The following is an 18,541-nucleotide window of genomic DNA, read 5'->3' as shown; positions in this document are numbered from 1 at the left end:
TCCTACCCCCTTGTTCCTCCTCTAAGGGGAGGAAAGCTCACACGAGGGCCCAAACCACATGACCAGTAATTGAAAGGTCAGGGGGTCTAAACCACATGACCATCCATATGCTAGAGAAAGAAAGGTCACCTTGGGAGCAATGGCCCACCTTACAATACTTGTTTTCCCAGTTTCGTTAATTGCTAGGCAACCGAGCTTCCCACCCTGGTGACCTTCTGTACCTGACCCATCATTCCTACTCTGTTCTTGTCTGTCTACCCACCTACTATATCACTTAGGGTAAATACTGCCTGGAAGTCTAGGACAAGGAACCTTTGAGGGTCTGTCTATTTCAGCACCAAGGCGATCATTACTGACTAAGGGAAAAACTGGCCTAGCACATGCCCAACTCATGGCAGGCCCTTCGTAAATACTGTTGGGTGTTGAATAAATGGTGGAGGCAGATGGTGGTGGCTGAGGACTAAGGATAAGGTGAAGAAGTGAGAGAGCAGATCTGGACACCTGCTCCAGGGCCTGGGGTGGAGGGCAGAGGAGAGCTGGGGCAGCAGCTGGAGGGGGACATGGGGTCCAAGGAAGAAAGGCTTGAATGTGTTTGGGGGATAGTGGGAAGGAGATGTGAGACTCCAGCCTGCTAGATTCAGAGGAAATGCAGCCACTCCTCCCATTGTGACCCAAGAGAAGAGGTGCAGGGGAAGCCAGTGTGTTCACTGCTGGGTGACCGTGACCAGAAGTAGAGGCATTCCTGCAGAGGAATTTTCTCTTTGAAGTGGAGTGAAGCCACCTGCTAGGCGGGAAGGAGGAAGCTGCAGGAGAAAGAGATTGGAGGCTTGAGTAGATGTGAATGACCTTTGAAGGGAACAGAAGAAAGGCAAGAAGGGCACCTGTGACAGAAGGGCTGGCTGCCACTTCCGCTCCCCCAGGTCCTTTTCTAGCAGCTCTCAGCAGCCTGCCCTGGGCAGGAAGGAGGCAGCTGGGAGATCCACCCAGGGGGTGGGTTTTGCCAGACCATGGGACAGACGGACAGTAGGGTGCGGGAGGTGAATGTATTGGCAAATGAAGAGGTGAGGTCACAGACCACTGAACTTGTGGGCTGGGAAGGAAGCAAACAGAAAAAGGTCAGCAGTCAAGTGACAGATTTGGATACAAACAGAGGAAAAGGTTGCAAGTTAATTGTCTCAGCACGTTTAGCTGGGACAGTTGTGGATGAAGCCAGTGCTGACCGCTGGTGTGGATGCTGAGGTGGAGTGAAAGAGAATGCCACCAGAGAAAAGGCCAGGAAGTGCGTGTTCAGTGGGTACCGTGGTCACCTCAGATGCCTGCAGGGCTTGAGTGGAGATCTGGGCTCTGAGCCAGGATGTATCTATCAGGATAGACACTGTCACGCTGCAGAAACAAGCAGCCCAGTTTTTGTGCCAGGACCTGTGTCCAGCATTCAAAAGACCCTATAGAGCTCCAGGGCTTGGATTCCCATACTTGACAGCATGGAAAGTGTGTATGAGTTCTCTGAAGGACCAGCCACCTGCCACAGGGCCTCCCTTGGCTGCTCTCTAGAGTTCACAAAGCAATTTGCGCTTTTGGAGTAAGGCAGAATGGGGCACACACCCCTATTTCACAGGTGAAGAATAAAGGCCAAGATCATATTCTGGTAAGTGACAGGGCCACCGACCCCAGTTACACTTGACCCAGAGCCTTAGGAGGGCTTGTGCTGCTGCTGTCTGGTTTTGAGGCCCTAGCCGAGCTTTGCCTGGCTCCCTGAGCAGGGCTGAGCCAGGCCTACAGGGCTCACAGCTCCTGCCCTCACTCCTCCACCTGGACTCACTCTGAGCTCAGGACCCAGCATCCACGCTCCATCCTAGGGCCCAGTGACTGTAGGCAGGCCAGCCCGAGACGGGCATGAACAAAGAGAAACAGGAGGAAGGAAGGGTCAGGGGAGGGTGGAGCGGGGCCGAGAGAGAGCACACTGGGGCTGCACTGCATGGGGTCATCTTGGGCTCATGAGCTTCTGGGCTAGGGAGCACTCACCACCTCACCACCTTTATAGAGGAGGAAGACAGCTCAGGTGGGGCTACTTTCCGAAGTCATCATGGTAAGTGGTAGAGCCTGGATTTAAAACCCAGCCCCTGCGTTTGGGAAGTGGTTGGCTTCCTATGGAGAAAGAATCTGGACTTCTTTGCTGCCCAGCAGCCCTACAACCTGGGGGACCTCAGGATATATGTCCCCCGATTCCATCAAAGCCACTTAAGGGAGACACAGCTGCCAACCACCCCCTTTGATAAATGAGAAAACTGATGTCTAGAGCCAGGAAGAGTTTGGCCCAAGGCCAGGGCTAAGATTCCCAAACCCTCGGCAAAGCTACCTGTACCACCCCGCCCATCACTTCTCTACCCCAGGCCGGAGTTCACCTGCCCAGCTCTTCTGCCCAGCTGCCTTTTTAGGAAAGGAAAAGAGCAGCCCTGCTGATGGGCAGGCAGGTGGGCAGGCAGCCATGCTAATCCGCCAGCTCCTGGCAGCTCTGGTTACCGTGGTTTGGGGCCCAGGCAGCCTGGCTGGGAGTGCCAGCCCAGCCAATGGGTGTTGCCTACCAAGCTCCCCTGCCAGAGCCATACAAGGCCTTGCTGCAGCCCAGTCCTGAGCCAGCATAGGGCAGCCCCAGGACCGGCACCTGCCCCACCCGTGAGCCTGCCAGTCTGGCACGTCCTCGGACTCTGCCTAATCCAGCCTGGGAGCAGGGAGGGCTGTGGTGCACGTGCACCAGGCCCAGGGCTCCCAAAGGTCAGGAGAGTGGCACTGCCAGGGCAGAGGCCAGAATCAGGTCAGGTGCCTAACCAGCTGGGGCCAGGGGGCAATAAAGCCCAAGCCTGGCCAGGCCAAGCCATGTCTTGACAAGATGCCCTTCTGGCCTGAATGGCCACCTGTCCTGTCCCCTTCACCTCTGAGAATAGTCTCAGTAAAGTTAGTCTCTGATCCCTTCTCGGGTTTTGGGCCTTCCCAGGGCCCAAGGTCCAACTCATCTCATCCATCCGGGGTCTATGGCTGCACACACCTCTCAGAATTAGGGATGCGCATTAGTGTGTACATTTTGTGGAAACTGTGCACCCATGTGTCCCCTTTGTGGGCCTTGTGCAGGCCCATCATCACTGCTGTGGGACAGGGCCTGGGATGGCAAAAGCAGGTGGGGACAGGGAGCCTCTCCCCAGCAGAGTGCATCCCATCTGACAGCTCATAAGGCCCCTAACTGAATGCTCATAAGATCCCTGGGAAGTAGAAGTCTTGGCCCATTTGAAGAGCAAGGAAACTGAGTCACAGAGAGGTTATTTGCACCAGGATTCAACCCCAGAGCAGTATGACTCTAGATCACTATACCACACAGAATTCTTCCTCTGGGAATTTCTGCTCCAGAGAGACAGAGGAATGCCATTTAGACCAAAGCTTGAATGGAGGAATGAAAGTCACTGTCAGAGATAAGAGGACCCTTTGATCCTGAGTGGGGTAGGGCTTCCCCTGGTCCCCAATGTAACATTGCCCAGGTCATGGTCACAGCTGCCAACATGTGCAGTGGCCCATGTGGAGCTTCCCTGGCCACCACTGACAATGAGATTTGTCACAGAAGCCACTGGGTTCGAGCAGCCTTGGGTGTCCTATGTGGGCCAAGCTGAACTTGGGGCCAAGAATTTAGTACTCTCCAGGGCCACCCGGCAGGTGAGGGAAACGTGCCGGCACGGGGGGTGGCGGGCTGGGCTGGCATCGGGCCCTGTTTGCTCACCCAGGAAAGGAGGAGATAAATATAGATGCAGGATTACTCAGACTTAGCCTGGGAAAACCTGCTCTGAGCCTCGGCTTCAGACCTGGCCCCATCTCCCCTTCACTTTCCTGCCCACTCCATGCCTGCTGCCAGGCCTGCCCGCCTCCTCCCGGGACTCCCCAAATGGAAACTGTGGGACAGCCCTTCCTACCTGCTCTCTGGGGCGGAGCAGAAACTGAAGCCCAGAGAGAGCAGGGTGCTGGCTTCAAGCCCCACAGCAAGTTAGAAGCGGGGAAAGCTGGGGTGGCACCCATCATTGGGAGTCATCTTTTTAGGCCCAGGCACTCACCAGTCCAGACTCGGTTTCCCCATCTATGAGAGGGGGCCCTGGTGCACCCAGCATTCAATTTCCTTGGACCGGCATGTAGGAGGGAGCTGGTGACCACCCAGCAGAAAGGGCATGAGGCTGAGGTCTCGTGCACAAGGAGATGTTGCCTGAGCAGCAGGGGTGCAGCTTGGGCATTCACCCTCCGCAGCCACACTGCACAGGCCATGTTTCAGCTGTGGGACTTTGGGCAAGTTACTTGACATATTTGTGCCTCGGCTTCCTCATCTCTAAAAGGAGAATAATAAGTATTATTATTTTATGTTGTGGTAGGATAGAAATAATATATATGGTATAATATCTATTATATACATATAGTGTAATAATAATAGCCTAATAATGGCACCGGCCTCCTAGAGAGTTAGGATTAGATGAGTTACTACATGCAAAGCTCTTACACAAGCACCTGGCACAGAGCAACGGACCCACGCAGGTTTATTATGATTATCCAGCCAAAGCAGGTGGGGGCTGGAGTACAAGGGGCCTGAATGGACAGCTCCAAGGCTACCACCCTCCATGAGAATAGCTTGCCATGGGCTGTACAGTGCACAGGTCTCCACTGTGCCATGGCCCCTGCGGCTTCTTCCTTCCCTCCCTGTCCTACCTGACAGCTTCTCAAGTCACACAGACATGGATTTGAATGCTAGCCCCACCACTTACAGGCTGTGAGACCTTGGGCAAGTGACTGGCCCTTTCCAAGCCTCAAATCTCACTTTTATCCTCCTGGGATTGGTGTAAGGGTTAAACAAGGGAGTCTGCGGGAAACACCCAACTCACCCAGGCAAATAGGCTCTCCACACTTGACCTCATGCTGACCCCCTTCTCTTGCTTCCTCCAGCAGCTGGAGGCCACACTTAGTACTTGACCCTCACATGTGCAAGGGCCCTTGGCTATGGGAAACACTCACCACCCCCCACATTGTGCATGAGCGCAGGTCCACTGGCCTGTAGGACCCCTAGGGAATCTTAAGGTCTCTCCTGCACAATAGCCCCTCTGCACCCTTCATGACTCATGCATGCCCACACAAGTGTCGTGCCTCCTGTGCATACATGGACACATAGGGCACAGCCACGCACACATATGCACACTCATGCATGGGCACACAGAGACACGTGACTGCAGGTGCGCTCCTGCACATCCTCGCCAGCACGTTCCCACACTCAGGGGTGTCCTAGCCAGGCCCAGCCCTAAGGTGGCCGTCCTCATAGCAGAGGAATGCAAACAGCTGGGGATGCTCTGCCAGCGGACGTGAGGAAGAGGCCCCAGGGAAACCACACGGGCAGGAATCTGGGCAGGCAAGCCAGGTTGGGGCGGGGCTCTCAGGTGCCAGGAATTGTGCCGAGGGGGCATGTGCAGACACCCGCTTTCCAGTCTCTCCCATCACCCTGTGTCCTCGGAGTCGCTGGGGCTTGAAGGCCAAAGGGTCTCACAAACCATTGTCCTCTCCCTGAGGCAGCAAGCAGGTTCTACCTTGCTGGGTGGCAGGGCCCTGTCTTTCTCTGAGCTGCAGGGGCCTGGTCTGAGCTGTGAGGGGCCATTCCAGGTGGTTTTCCTCACTGGGGACACAGAAGAATCTATAACCACAGAGATCTGCAGGAGGAGCTGTGCTGTCATTGCCTCAAGCCAAGGGAGATCATGGGGACAACGTGGAAGCGACTAAACTCTGCACTCATGCTGACCCAGCAACCACTACGCACTAAGGCGCTTGTGTCTGGTAACTCCCAGAATACTCACAAAGGGGATCCTGCTCCCTGTTTATAAATGTGGAACCTGAGGTGCAGAGGTGGGTGACCTACCCAGGTCCCAGAGCTGGCCTACTCCACAGCCCAGCATCTAAGCACTGAGCAGTGAGGCCTCTGCCACTGCAAAGGGGTTTGCAAGTGAGGCCTAAGCATTGCGGGCAGCATGAAAGGCGCTGTCCTGGATGCAGGGATCTCTGGCTCCAGGTGGCAGGGGGACTCCTGGGGCCCCTGCATCATCAGCCTTCTTCAGGTCACAGCTGTGCCACCAATGGGTAAGACCACTACACAGGGAGGGGTCAGGCTCAGAGCCATCTGGGGATTTTGACCTCTTCTGCCAGTGCCCATCACTGAGGACCAACTGAGACTCGGTGGGGGCCATGTTGGGATACCAAGAGATGGCAGATGCTAAGGTGGGAACAAGATCTCTGCAAGGTCAGCCCTGGAGTGGGGGAGAGGTCATCACTATCTCTCCTGCATAGAACATGGTCTAAGAAGCACAGAAGCCAAAGAATCCCAGAATAGACTGAGCATGTTGGAGGGGCTAGTGAGGACCCCAATGAACCCCCACCAACTGCAGAATCCTCAAGGCCAGAATTGACACTGGTGGCCTCTTATAAAAGGCCGCCAGGCCAACTGTGACCCCAGTGCTCCAGCCCCATCTGTTTACTGGATGGGACTGGGGTGGGGTGGGGGCACTCTGCCCTGGTGTCTAGGATGAAGGAAGGGAAAATGGAGAGAGTGTACGAGAAAATCCCACCCAAAGAGAACTCTACCTATACCCCACTGGCCGCCCTGCTTTGCCCCCTATAGCTTCTACCCATAGACTTGGCCATTTAGTTTCAGGGGAAGGTAACATGGGAAAACCACGGTGCAGTCATGGGAGGACCCAGGGGGCGAGTTACATGCCCCAGGCTACCCAGGGAGGAAGGATTCTGGCTCCAGCCATCACTGCTCCTTCTGAGGACAACCCAAAATGGAGCCTCGGAACTCCTGCTGCTCTGGCCAGGGCTGGCCACGTCAGCAGCACCCAGCACCTTGCAGTGCCCAGCCTGCTCCCCAGCCCAGGAAGAAGGGGAACCCAGTCCGATGGCCCCAGTTCCCACCGCTCTGCCAGTGCTAGAATGTGGCCTGGGGTAGATGACTTCACCTCTCTGAGCCTCCGTTCCCACAAGCAGCAATGCCACCACTCAGGGCTGCTCTGATCATTAGATGGCACCACATTTAGAAAGATCCAGGCACAGCCTGGAACATAAAAGGTCTTGGTGTAGCCTTCTCTAGTTTCCGGAGACTTTTCGGGGTCACTGAACTTTCCAAAGTACTTCTAGGCTTGAGACCTCATTACCCAACACAGAACTCTGGGGAAGAGCAGGACAGCCAGTGTCACCCGCCTTGTCAGCTGGCCAGACCCAGGCCCAGAGACTGAAAGTGACTTGGGGAAAACACACAAGCTGGACGCTGGGCTTGAAGGACTCATGCACTGCTTCCTTCTCCCACACCAGCCTCAATGTGGACAAAGGGCCACAGGCTCCAAAAAGTGTCCCCCAGGCAGCCTTAGGGTCTTGCTGTGGCTGCTCCACCTCTCGGTGCCACCCACTGGCCCTTCCAGGGAAGCCCTTCCCGGAGTTTCCCTGTGACCCACGCAGAGGGCTCGGGCTGCCAGGACCATTTAACGCCAGAGCCCCTGAGGCTTGGGGGGTGGGGAGGGGCGGGGCCTCCCGAGGTCTCCTGGAGTCCCCAGAGCAGGTCCTGAGACCTGAGTGCAGAAACCGCGGTGGGGGCGGAGGGAGGAGGGGTGGGCGCACGTGGCCTTGCTGCCCGCGCAGTGATGTCAGGCCCCCGCCGCGCCCCGGTCTCAGCACGTTCCTTGGTTCGCAGAACTGGGAACAAAGCGTCCTGCGCATTCCTGCGCGCTGACTCACCGCTGTCACGTAGCACGCCGCCTCACGCAGCTTTGCCCAAAATTGGTCGCGAGGCGAGGGCGGGCCGAGTGCAGCAGGCGGCAGGTCTGCCGCTGTTTCCCGCCCCATGGTCCACCGCCGCAACTTTGCTCTGGGCCCCCAGACTGAGGATTTCCCAAAACAGGCAGAAGAGAGAGAGACAGTGGGGACCCCCGCCAGTCCCCACCTGGGTCTAGGGGGGTCAGGGGGCGGGCGGGGCCACAAGAGGGGGATGGGAGGGTGGGCTGGGTGGAGGTGGCTAACTGGGTGGTCAATCCAGGCTCCCGGGCACTGCTTCTCTTTAAGCCTCGGTTTCCCATCTGCCAAATGGGGATGTGCAGAGCACTGTTGTAAGCACTTGGTATGAGTTATCTCACCTAATTCTTACACCAACCTTATAAGGAAGGTACTATTATGATCACACTTACAGAGGAGGCATGGACACTGATTTTCTTGAGGTCACATACTAGAGAGCTGCAGAGCTGGGATTTGAACCAGGTTTTAAACATTTACAGAATCTGCATGCATCCCTTATACACTAATGTGCTCAGTGCAGAGTCTGTCAAGCAATGTGTCCTTCCTATCCCTTACCCCTTGGTGGTTGAGGCCAGGTCCCTCACTTCCTCTCACTAAACCTCCACTCACTCACCTGTATGGAGAAGGGCGCCCTCCGGAGATTGTCAGAGAAATTACGAGAGGATCCCCGTGTGACTGGTGGAAGGAAGAACAGGCAGATTTGGTTCAACAAACCTTCCTCCCTGGTCATCTGCACCAACACCAAAGTACAGAGAGGAACCAAGCTAACCAGGAGGTCACCTGCCAGGCCAGACCACCCTGGTAAGACCCTCCTCAGGGCAGCCAGAAGGCTGCAGAGTACTGAGTTGCCTGTGCCTCTTAGGAAAATGAGGCAGAAGGAGGGTCTCTACCATGATACCCCTGCCAGCTTGACCTCTTTTCCCATTGCAGCCTGGTTTCAGAGAAGGGGGAGGTCTATAGAGCTGTAGCGCTTCGGGGTCAGAGGCGTGCCCTGAGTTTGCAGAAATGAGGTGGCCAGCAGGTGGCCATGTTCTCAGGTGTCTAGATAAGCTGGGCAGCACTTCCCCAGGCTGTGGTGTACCGAACCAAAGGCTCATCTGAGAGTTCAGGAAAGGCCTGAAGGAAGTCTCCCCTCCTTCCCCACCCAGGATTGATTTGGGTCCCACCTGGCCTGGATCTCCACAGCATAAGTGCGAACTGACTCAGGAGAAGGTTAGCTCCCAGATGGGCATACAAGGCCTGTGGTCTGTCCTCCAAGCTCCTGTCTCATCACTGAATCCCTCACATTGTTCACTCCAGCTCCTAGGACATGTCACACTCCTCCAAGCCTACCAGCCTTTACCCATGCTGTTCCCAGTGCCTGGAATGCTTTCTCTGCCTCCATAGCCTGGTTCAAATGTCTCTTCTTCTGGAAAGTGCTCCTGATCCTTAAGGCAAAGGCAAGTACTCCCTCCTGGAGCTCTTCACCTGCCCTTGCTTTTCAGCTAACACAGAGCCAGGCACAAGAGTACACACTGGTCCTTAGTCTAAAGACTTCATTACAGGCCCTCCTTGCTCACAAGTCTAATCCAGACAAATACTGATGCCTTTGGGGCCCCTTTCCCCAAATCCCAGCTGGGCCAGGGACCCACAGACCCAGTCCAGGTCTGACACAGATCAGGTGTAGAATGTTCGTCGTGTGGTGCATAGGGCATGGCCTTACACCCTGAAGACTGTTCTCTTCGTTCCCGGCTGTGTGGCCTTCAACAGCTTATTCAGCCTCTCTGAACCTTGCTCCCAAGCCCTGTCCTGCCCTGCCCTGCCCTGCTTGCTTCCCAGGCCTGTTTGGAAAATCAAATGAATGAAGACAGAGAGAATGCTTGGCACGTGGGTACAACTCCTCACACAGCTGTCATTATCACCAGGTCATTATTACGAACCTGCCTTGTGCCTGCGGCCTGGGTTCCAAGGCTGAGTGGCAGGCGGGCGGGTGGGCAGGAGATGAACTCAGAAGCAGCCACAGCCCATGGCTGACTCAGGCTGAGAGGCATCAGGAGAAATGATTGCTTTCGGACAGCCTGAGCCAGCCCAGCTCTGGCCCACCTCTCCCCACCCCCAGGATTCCTCCAAATCTGAGGCCATGGGCCTGCTGGGCCCATTTAGGGCTTCTTATCTGGAGAGATAAAGGCCCCCTCCCCTTGGATGGTGGAGCCATTCAACTGGCTACTGTGTGACCTTGGCAATCCTCACCCTCTCTGGACCAACCTTGGGGAGTGCTGGGTAGGGAGCAGGCAGTGGCCTCACAAGGCTGCCAGGCGTGTCTTCCAGGCAGGCATGATGTTGGGGGTAGGACCCAGAGGAATGGGTCCTGCTTCCTTCCTCCCCGGGGTCTGGGGGTATGAGCTCTCAGCAACCATGTGGCATCCTCCTCCTGAAAGTATGGGGTTATTATTTGTATTTGACACATGGGGAAACTGAGACCCAGAGTTCAGAAGGCCATCACCCAAAGCCACACAGCCCATAGCCAGGACACTGGTGTGTAGGTCTGCAGCCAGGGTGGTCAGGGCCCGTCTGTAGCCCTCCATTTTGCTGTGTGGTCCTGACTGGTGATGGCTGGCTCCATCCCTCCTTAACCCTCCCAGGACACCAGCTATGTGCCAGGGATTGGACAAGAATTATCAGCTTATAGGGACCTCACATGAATGTATCCATAGGACAGAGGAGGAAGTTGACCTTCAGAGAGCCGGAATTTCTGGGATCAAGGCACATAGCCTCAGAGATGAGTGAGATTCTGTGCCCTGTGCCCCAGCTCTGTGCGCTACACCAGCTGCTTCCCAGGCTGACAGGGTTACAGCCTTCCAGCACCACCAGGCCTCGGGGTACCCGCAGGAAGACCTTCTGATCTCACAGACATCCCATGGCTGTGGGTTGACAAAGAGGGGGTGTGCCTGACCTGCCAGGGTGGGCCCACCGGGCCTGTCTGGGCCCGAGGCTCCTTGCCAGGCTCAGATGAAAGCGTGAGGTCATTGGGCCATCCCAGCTCCCTGTCTGATCTCGCTACTGTGACTCAGCCCTGCCTTACCCAAGCCTCCTCCTCCAGGGGACCCCAGCAATGTCCTGGCCGGGCCTGGGCTGCCCCCGCTGCCTGCTCGCCTGCTCGGGGCCTCCCGCCCTGAGTCACTGCTACCTCACCAGCAGGCACACTGCTCAGTGCAGAAGCAGCTACTCCCCTCCCCAGGCTCTCAGAGTTCCTGCTGAGAAGGGCCCAGCAGCCAGGCTGAGGAATGGGGTGGCTTCTGCTTCTGCCCTCAGACTCAACCCCCAGGGCCTGCTTTTGAGGAGTCTCTGGCCCTGACAGGAAAATCTAGAATTGAAGTTGAGAGCTCAGGCTAAGTCTTCATACTGATCTGGGTTTAAATCCCAGCTCCTTCAGACAAGCTACCTCAGTTTCCCCATCTGAAAAAAAGAGGATGATAATAATAAACTACATCCCATGAGGATTCTACATGAGATCACATTTGCCAGGATAACACTTAGAATGCAGCCCATGAGGCAGGCAGCCCTAGGTGCACAGGGCTGTGTGTCCTTGCTCCTTGTCTGTAAAACGGGAATAATAAGACAGGTGACCTCTTGCTGCAGTGATTAAAGGTGGAAAGATATGTAAAGGGTTTGTGCAGTGTCTGGCACCAAGGACAAGACATGGGTAAACGGTAGCTGAGATTAATTCGTTTTTAAAAATCTTTATTGTATTTTTTTCCATTACCTTTTAGTCCCCTTATACTCCCCTCCCCCCAGCAGTCACCACATTGTTGTCCAGGTCCATGAGTCCTCTGAGATGAACTCTTAAAGGGCCAGGCACTTAGTGAGTCCAGAATGGTTTCAATGAGTGATGGGGAGATGGCAGTAGATGTCCTGGCTCTTCCTTTGATGAGAGAATAGCATTCAGGGAGTGCTCCTCGGGCCCTTCGGCCCCAGGGTACCTCTGTAGGCTGAGCTCCAAAGTGCCCTAGGTGAGTCCAGAACGCTCTCTGAAGATATCTTTCTGGGCTACAGCTGACCTTATATTTTACAGTCTCCAGGGCACCCACAGAGACCCTCGTTCCGTGGAGGACAAAGCTGATGCTCAGGCAAAAGAAGGGGCTTTCCTGCTGCCTCCCAGCTTGAAGGAGAACCCAAGCCTGCCCCCCACATCTCCCTCTTCCCAGCCTGGGAGCTGTGTCCCTGGACTCCAGATACCTTCACCTCCCAGTCTCAGAGACAGCACCCTGGGGACTTTCAGAGCCCATCTGCCCACTGGAGGCTCTTTGAAACCCAGTTTTCCAAACACACCCCAAGCATAACAGCATCCACTGTTTTCCTTGGAGCATACGATGGGAAACACTGAGCTGTGCTGCTGCCCATGAAGCTCTTGTCTTTATCTCTTACCCACAATGCCCAGGAGGCAGCTCCCTGAGTACGGGGACCCAGTGAGCCTGGGCTGGGGCCGGTGGAGGAAGAGTGAACCTAGGAAAAACATTTCTCTGACCTCCCCATTTCCAGTTTAACAGATATGTGTTGAGCACATGATCTGGATGAAGGGACAGAGGCTGTGGGACGTCCTACTGGTAGGGAAGGGCAGGGGGAGTAGAAATGGCACCGACCCTGGGGTCAGACAGACCTAGGTTTGAATTCTGACCATCACAAGTCAAGCTAGCCAGCCTCTCAAAGTCTGGAGCCTCATCTGGAAAGGGAAGCATGGTTGTGCCTTGAAGGGTTATGCTGGGAGGATTAAGTGGGAACAAGAACTGGGCATGCTCTGTGATCAGGTGTAATCAATAACAATGTCTACCACTGCTGGCGCTCTGGCTCATTGATTCCTTACCACGGCTGCACTATCATATTTATACCCACTTTATAGATGAGGAAACTGGAGCTCAGAGAATGAGCAAAGGGCACTCGTAATGAGATGTAGCTATAAATGAGAACCTAGCTCAGTCTGACACCAAAATCAGGGCCCTTAACCACCAGGCTGCCCTCAGAGACATAAGATAAGGCCTAGACAGAGGTGGCCATAAATGAGAACCAGGTGAGTGGTCAGAAGAGGGCCATATCTCATGTCTTAGAATGGGGAAGGCTTCCCGGGGGAGGCATCACCTGTGGTGGCCTTTGAAGGATGGGCAGAATAAATCTAGTAAGAATGGAAGGAGCCTGGAAGGCCCCAGCTTGCACAGAGACATGGAGGCAAGAAAGTCTGCAATGTATCCAGGGAGTGACAAGCCCTGTGGCCTGATGAGCTAAAAGCCTTGGGCACCCAGATCAGCGTTGGTGGGATGAGGAAGAACAGATAGCTTGGAGCCAGACCCCAAGCAGCCCCGACGCCAGGGTAGTCATCAGGGCCTGGCAAGACACTTTACCCTGACCGCTGCAGACCTCCAGCTGAAGCCTGGTTTTCATAGGAAGGCAGCTTTGGCCCAAATCTCAGCATACATCTTACCTGGTGTGGCACTGTATGGTGACCAAAGCAAACGTGGTGGCGCGGAGCAAGCCAGGGTGGAACAATGTGACCCAGAGCAGTGAGGAGACCTGGCCCATGGTGTGTAACACCTCTCTCCCAGCTATACCACACACACACACACACACACATGCACACACACTCCACTCCTTCCCAGAAGTGTGTCCCCACCAAGAGGCCCACACGCACCCTGCAGCCTGGGGTTAGGGAGGGCAGAAACTGACCAGCAGAGGCTTCCCGTGCCCAACAACGGGTCAGACCTTCTGTTGGCCCTGCCACAAAGCCGCCGAGCAGCTGTGAGGTGGGGTTTTTCCTCTTTGATGCTTTCACAGGTGTGACCTCTGACATTCAGGAAGGTTAAACCAAGGTGTGCCCTTGGTCACATGGCCAGGGAGCAACAGAACCAGACCCCGAGCTGGCCAACCTGTGTCTTCCACTACTTCTGGCCTGGCACAGTGCTGGGCACTTGTCCACGGGAGGATGGGGTGGAGGTGGGATTTGAGCTTGAGTCACAGGGCTTTGAAGCTGGCAGCTGGATCCGCCAAGCCTCAGAGGTTCCAGGGGTGGGCTGGCACCTGACTCACCCCCACATGCCACGCCAGCCTCAGGCAGCGGCTTCAGTTCCTGACCTCCTCCAGCCTACCAGAGCCTAGCTGTGCTCCTCCTGGGCCATTCATGGCTCAGGATTCCCCAGAGCTGGGTGGGAAGGTCAAAGCCTTTAGGCCAGGAAGTACCCCAGGCACACTTCTGCTCAGGAATGTCAGCCTGGAATCACTTGGGAACCCGGGGCTTTGCCTGCCTGCTGGACACCAAGTTACCCTGATGATCTAGATGCCAGGCACTTATTCTGAGCTGACACTTCTAGAACGAAAGACTGTGCTTCTGCATGGCCCGGCCTCCCGGTGGCTCACCCCTTCCCAGAGGGGAAAGGCGGCCTCCTGGTGGGGCACTGGGTGTGCCTCTGAAAACATGGATTCTAGGCAACAGAGCGGGTGTGACTGAAACACCACCAGCTGCGTGTCTCGGCTGGTGGCGGCAGCGGATGGAGGAGAAGGTTGGGGTTCCAGCCCCTCCAAGTGCGGGGGCCTCAGCCTCAGAGAGAGAAGAGTCCGGGCATTCTGGGTTCCTTGGATTCAGGCCTAGCAGGGCAACCGCTAGATGGCTTTTCCTCTCCCCTGGACCTTGTGTTCCTCATCTAGCTATAGGCCAAAGTCCTTTTCTCTCTGGCTGCCTGTCTGCTTTTGTCCTTAAAAATGATTTCAACTCTTCCCCATTAAAGCATTTTGAAAATGGTACCAGGCACTAGAGGGGACCTAGAGCTCCGTCATCAGAAGACGTGTCTATGCAAAAAGGCAGGCTGTGTCCAATGAGACACAGGTATCCTGTACTTTCCAGTTGGGCATGGACCATGGCCCGGCCCTGTGCTAAGCCCTGGGGTGGGAATTCCAGAGAAGACCATGACTCAGTGAGCTCACCAGCTCACCTCTCCCCAGGAAATAAGCAAATGTTTTCAAGACAAGTAAAACATGCCACTCAAATGTCTTCAAACTTTAATCTTTCTAATCTCCCCAATCCTATCTGTCATGAAGAAAGATGGATACATGGGAGGCTGGTTGTGTAGATGTAGGAATGGAAGAATGGATAAAAGGTTAGATAATGGAAGGAAGGATGGAAGGAAGGAAGGATAGATGAATGGATGTGGACATGGGAAGTTGAACTGATGGATGGATGCGTGGATGATGGATGGATGATGGATAAATGGGTGGATCATTGGATACAGGCTGTTGGTCCCATAGCAGATGAATATGAGGGAACAAGATCCAGCCCTGCCTCTTATTTGTTGTGTGACCCTGAGGAAGTCACTTCCTTTTCTGTATAGTGAGAATCTTTTCTAGAAAGACTTAATCTGTAAAGTGAGATTCAGGATCCTAGTGTACCTCCCAGATCTGTTGGGGACATCGGTGAAATAAGCATGCACTGCCCATACTTAATAACGGCTAGAACCAGGCCTCAGCCCCTGGCCTCGTGGGCATGGCGACATGCTGTTTTTGCTGTGGAAGTGAGGGCCGCAGATGCAGGTGGGAAGCTACCCTTGCTCCTGGGCTCCCCATTTTCCCAGCCTGCATAGAGCTCTCTGCCTTTTAAGAGAAGCGAAGGGATCCCTGGAGGATAGTTGCTGCAGGAGGGCCCCCCACAGGCTGGAGAGTCGAGAAAGCACATTGGGGGCACTCAGGGCTCAGGGCTAGGGCTTCAGAGTTACAGAGATCTGCTTTCTCACCTTGGTTAGATGCTGGGCAAGTTGTGAGCCTCAGTTTCCTCATTTATAAAATAGGAACTAATTATGGTACCCAGCCCTTCAGTATGTTGTGACAGTTAATTAAGGTAATGTATGTAAATCATTTAGCACAATGCTTGGACTATCTTAACTACTCAAGAAATGCATGTTTACCCCGCACCCCTAAAAGGCTAAGTGGGCAATTGGGGCCTTTGTGCTTTGGAAAGAATTCAAAAATTCTGAGTTCAGAGACTTCCATCCTGGATGCAGAGTCCCTGAGTTGGCTTTCTTATTTCAAAAAGTCCAGCAGGATTCACATGGCCTCTTGAGAAGAGTGCCTTGACTGAACAATATCTGCTTTTGGCTGAAATTCCAACAGTTTTGTGGGCCTCGTTGACCTGTTCTGATTACCCTTAGATTAATGACAAACAGGATACATGAATTATTCCTTTAAAAGTACAGCTTATGTGGGAGATATAAATCTTTCCAACCTGGTTGAGACAGAGGGATGAGGACAACTAATAAGGGGTGTCCTCTGAGGAAAGCCGTGGAGACCAGGGAGCTGGTTCCACAGACCGAGGCTGCCCTTGTGGAGACCCAGTGCGGGGGTCATGGTGTGGGCGGTGGCAGGCCCTGCCGGCTCAGGGTGAGCTGTGGCCGATGGCAGGAGGTCCAGACCACCCACCAGAAAGAGGCCCTGGGACTGAGTGGCCCCAGGCCCTAGTGGGGGAAGCCTTGACCCACAGCCTTGGGGACATAACTTGGGGACAAATGATAATGAGAATGTCTAACCCCCCTCAGTCCCCATCCCAGGCTGGCTCCAGGGCCAAACCCTCCCTAGCCCCACCGCCCTCCCTCCCTGCCATCCCCCGGGGCTTCAGACATCTCACGCTAGCCAGCCCCATCTTCCCAGCTGCTCACTCTGCTAGGCCACCTACACGGTATGTGCCTGCAACCAAGACACTGTGTCCCTTCCATCAGGGCTGCAAACAGAACTTCCTGAAACCTAGAGGGGCCAGGTGGCAAGGGGGAAGTGACTGGTTTTCCAGACGTGAGAGCGCAGAGGGTCCCAAGCCGGGAGTCACAGTCATGGCACAGTCTGTAGGGCTTGCACTTGGGGAGCTCAGGTTGATTCTGAGAGTCACAGACTTTCAATGCGGGGACTGCCCCTCCCAGTCAGTGGGAAGACAGGAAAGTTTCTAGGGAAGGAACAGGGCTTGCCCAAGGCCATTAGCATGACCAGCAGAGCTGGGACAAAAGTTTGTTGCTCTTGCTGCAGACACCTGGTCCAGCCCCTGCCCGCCCTGTGGGGACAACATCACCAGGACAGTCAATCCTCACTCCTGTGCTGGACAGCCAGCACAGGACCCACAGTTACTCTCTGCACAGGTGTGGTAGACGGAGCTTTGGGGTTTGCAGGAGGATGGCCCAGCCCTGTCCCTGTGCCCTGGTCCTTCCTGGCAACCCTTCCCAAATGGACCCAGAGTCTCAGGCTCAATCTGGACCCCTGGGAGAGCTTCACTGCTGTGCAGCAAAGGATTTGTAGCCAAGAGAACATGTCTGGCCCCACCACTGTCTCAAAGACGTTGCTCCTCCTCTTAGGCCACAGTTATTTCATCCAGAGAATGGGAGTGTGGACTGGAAAGGATTTTCAGAGGGCAGTTCCTAGCTCAGCGTCTCATCAGAAATACGCCTCAACTGCCCTCTTCTGCCAGCCTGCCCTCCCCATAAATCTCTCCCTCTTGGATTGAGCTGGCACCAAGCAGGAGTGGAGCAAATTACTTTGTGTGGAAAATTAATCCCTCCAAATCCTGACGGTGACCTTCAGGGAATCCCTGCCCTGTGACCTACAGCCTTTACTAGCCCAGGCCGGTGGCAGGGCCGGGTCAGGTTGGGGAGTATGGCAGGGCAGCTGGCTGGGGCAGTTGGTGAGGACCGATGCCATGCCCTGGAGAGGGGTGGGGCATGCAGCCAGGCCAGCCAGGAGGGGCAGAGGTGAAGGTCAGAGCCCAGACTTAAGAGCCCTTGGGCGTTGGGACTGGCTATTTTTAACTCAACTCAGTTTTCTCTACCTGGAAACCAACTCTTGCACGTGGGGTAGCACTGTTCCCAGAATGCTTTCACCCCTAAGACCTAGGCTCGCTCAGGTTCCTTGGGCTGGGCCTCTCTGTTTCACAGGAGCCCTGTTTGCCCAGCTCCAGCTGAAGGCAGGGAAGGAGGGAAACTGGAGTCGGCACAGCTCCCTGCACAGACCCTGCCAGGCCCTGCCTGCCCTCCTTTCACACCAGAGAAGGATCCTGTCTCCTGGTCCATTTAATTCTTCTATTATGTTTCCCAGACTCAGAGCCTCTGGCTCCCTATTGTCCTGAGCAGGAACTTTGCATTTGTGTAAAGATTAGACACAGTAGAACCTTCGCTCTCATTCCCGATAGACTTCCTCTTTTCCTTTCTCAAATCCGAGTTCTTTCTTTCTGGCTACACTCTGCTTCCTTGTCCTCTCTCTCTCCCTGCTTGCTTTCCTCCCCACCCTGACCCTCTCCTTCCCCGAGGTGATCTGTTTTGCTTCTTTCTTCTCTTCACAGTTCAGTGGTTTGGATTCTCTATCCACCTCCCACCCCGCCCCCCACCTTAACCCTGCTTAATTCTGTATTTATATTCTCTCAGAGGCTAATAGAAATGACTGAGAGTATTGCTCACCTCATTCCAGAAATACTCTTCTAAATTCTTCGAGAGGCGCCGTGCGTGGGGGTGGGGGAGACAGTGAGCACTACATCGGGAGTCACTGGTTTGCTGAGATAGATCTGAGTTCCAGAGCCAGCTCTGCACCTGCCAGCTGCATGACCTTGGCTAGGCTAAATTTCCTCCTGGGCCATAGTGCAGTTGATAGCCAGCCGACAGCAGCTGCCTCCTGGGGTTGTAATGGAGAGGAAGAAATGAAAGTGTTCTGAGCACAC

The sequence above is a fragment of the Furipterus horrens genome, unplaced genomic scaffold (assembly GCF_987537825.1).
Source record: "Furipterus horrens unplaced genomic scaffold, mFurHor1.1.pri manual_scaffold_3, whole genome shotgun sequence".
NCBI classification, from domain to species: Eukaryota; Metazoa; Chordata; class Mammalia; order Chiroptera; family Furipteridae; genus Furipterus; species Furipterus horrens.
This window is presented reverse-complemented; position numbering follows the sequence as displayed.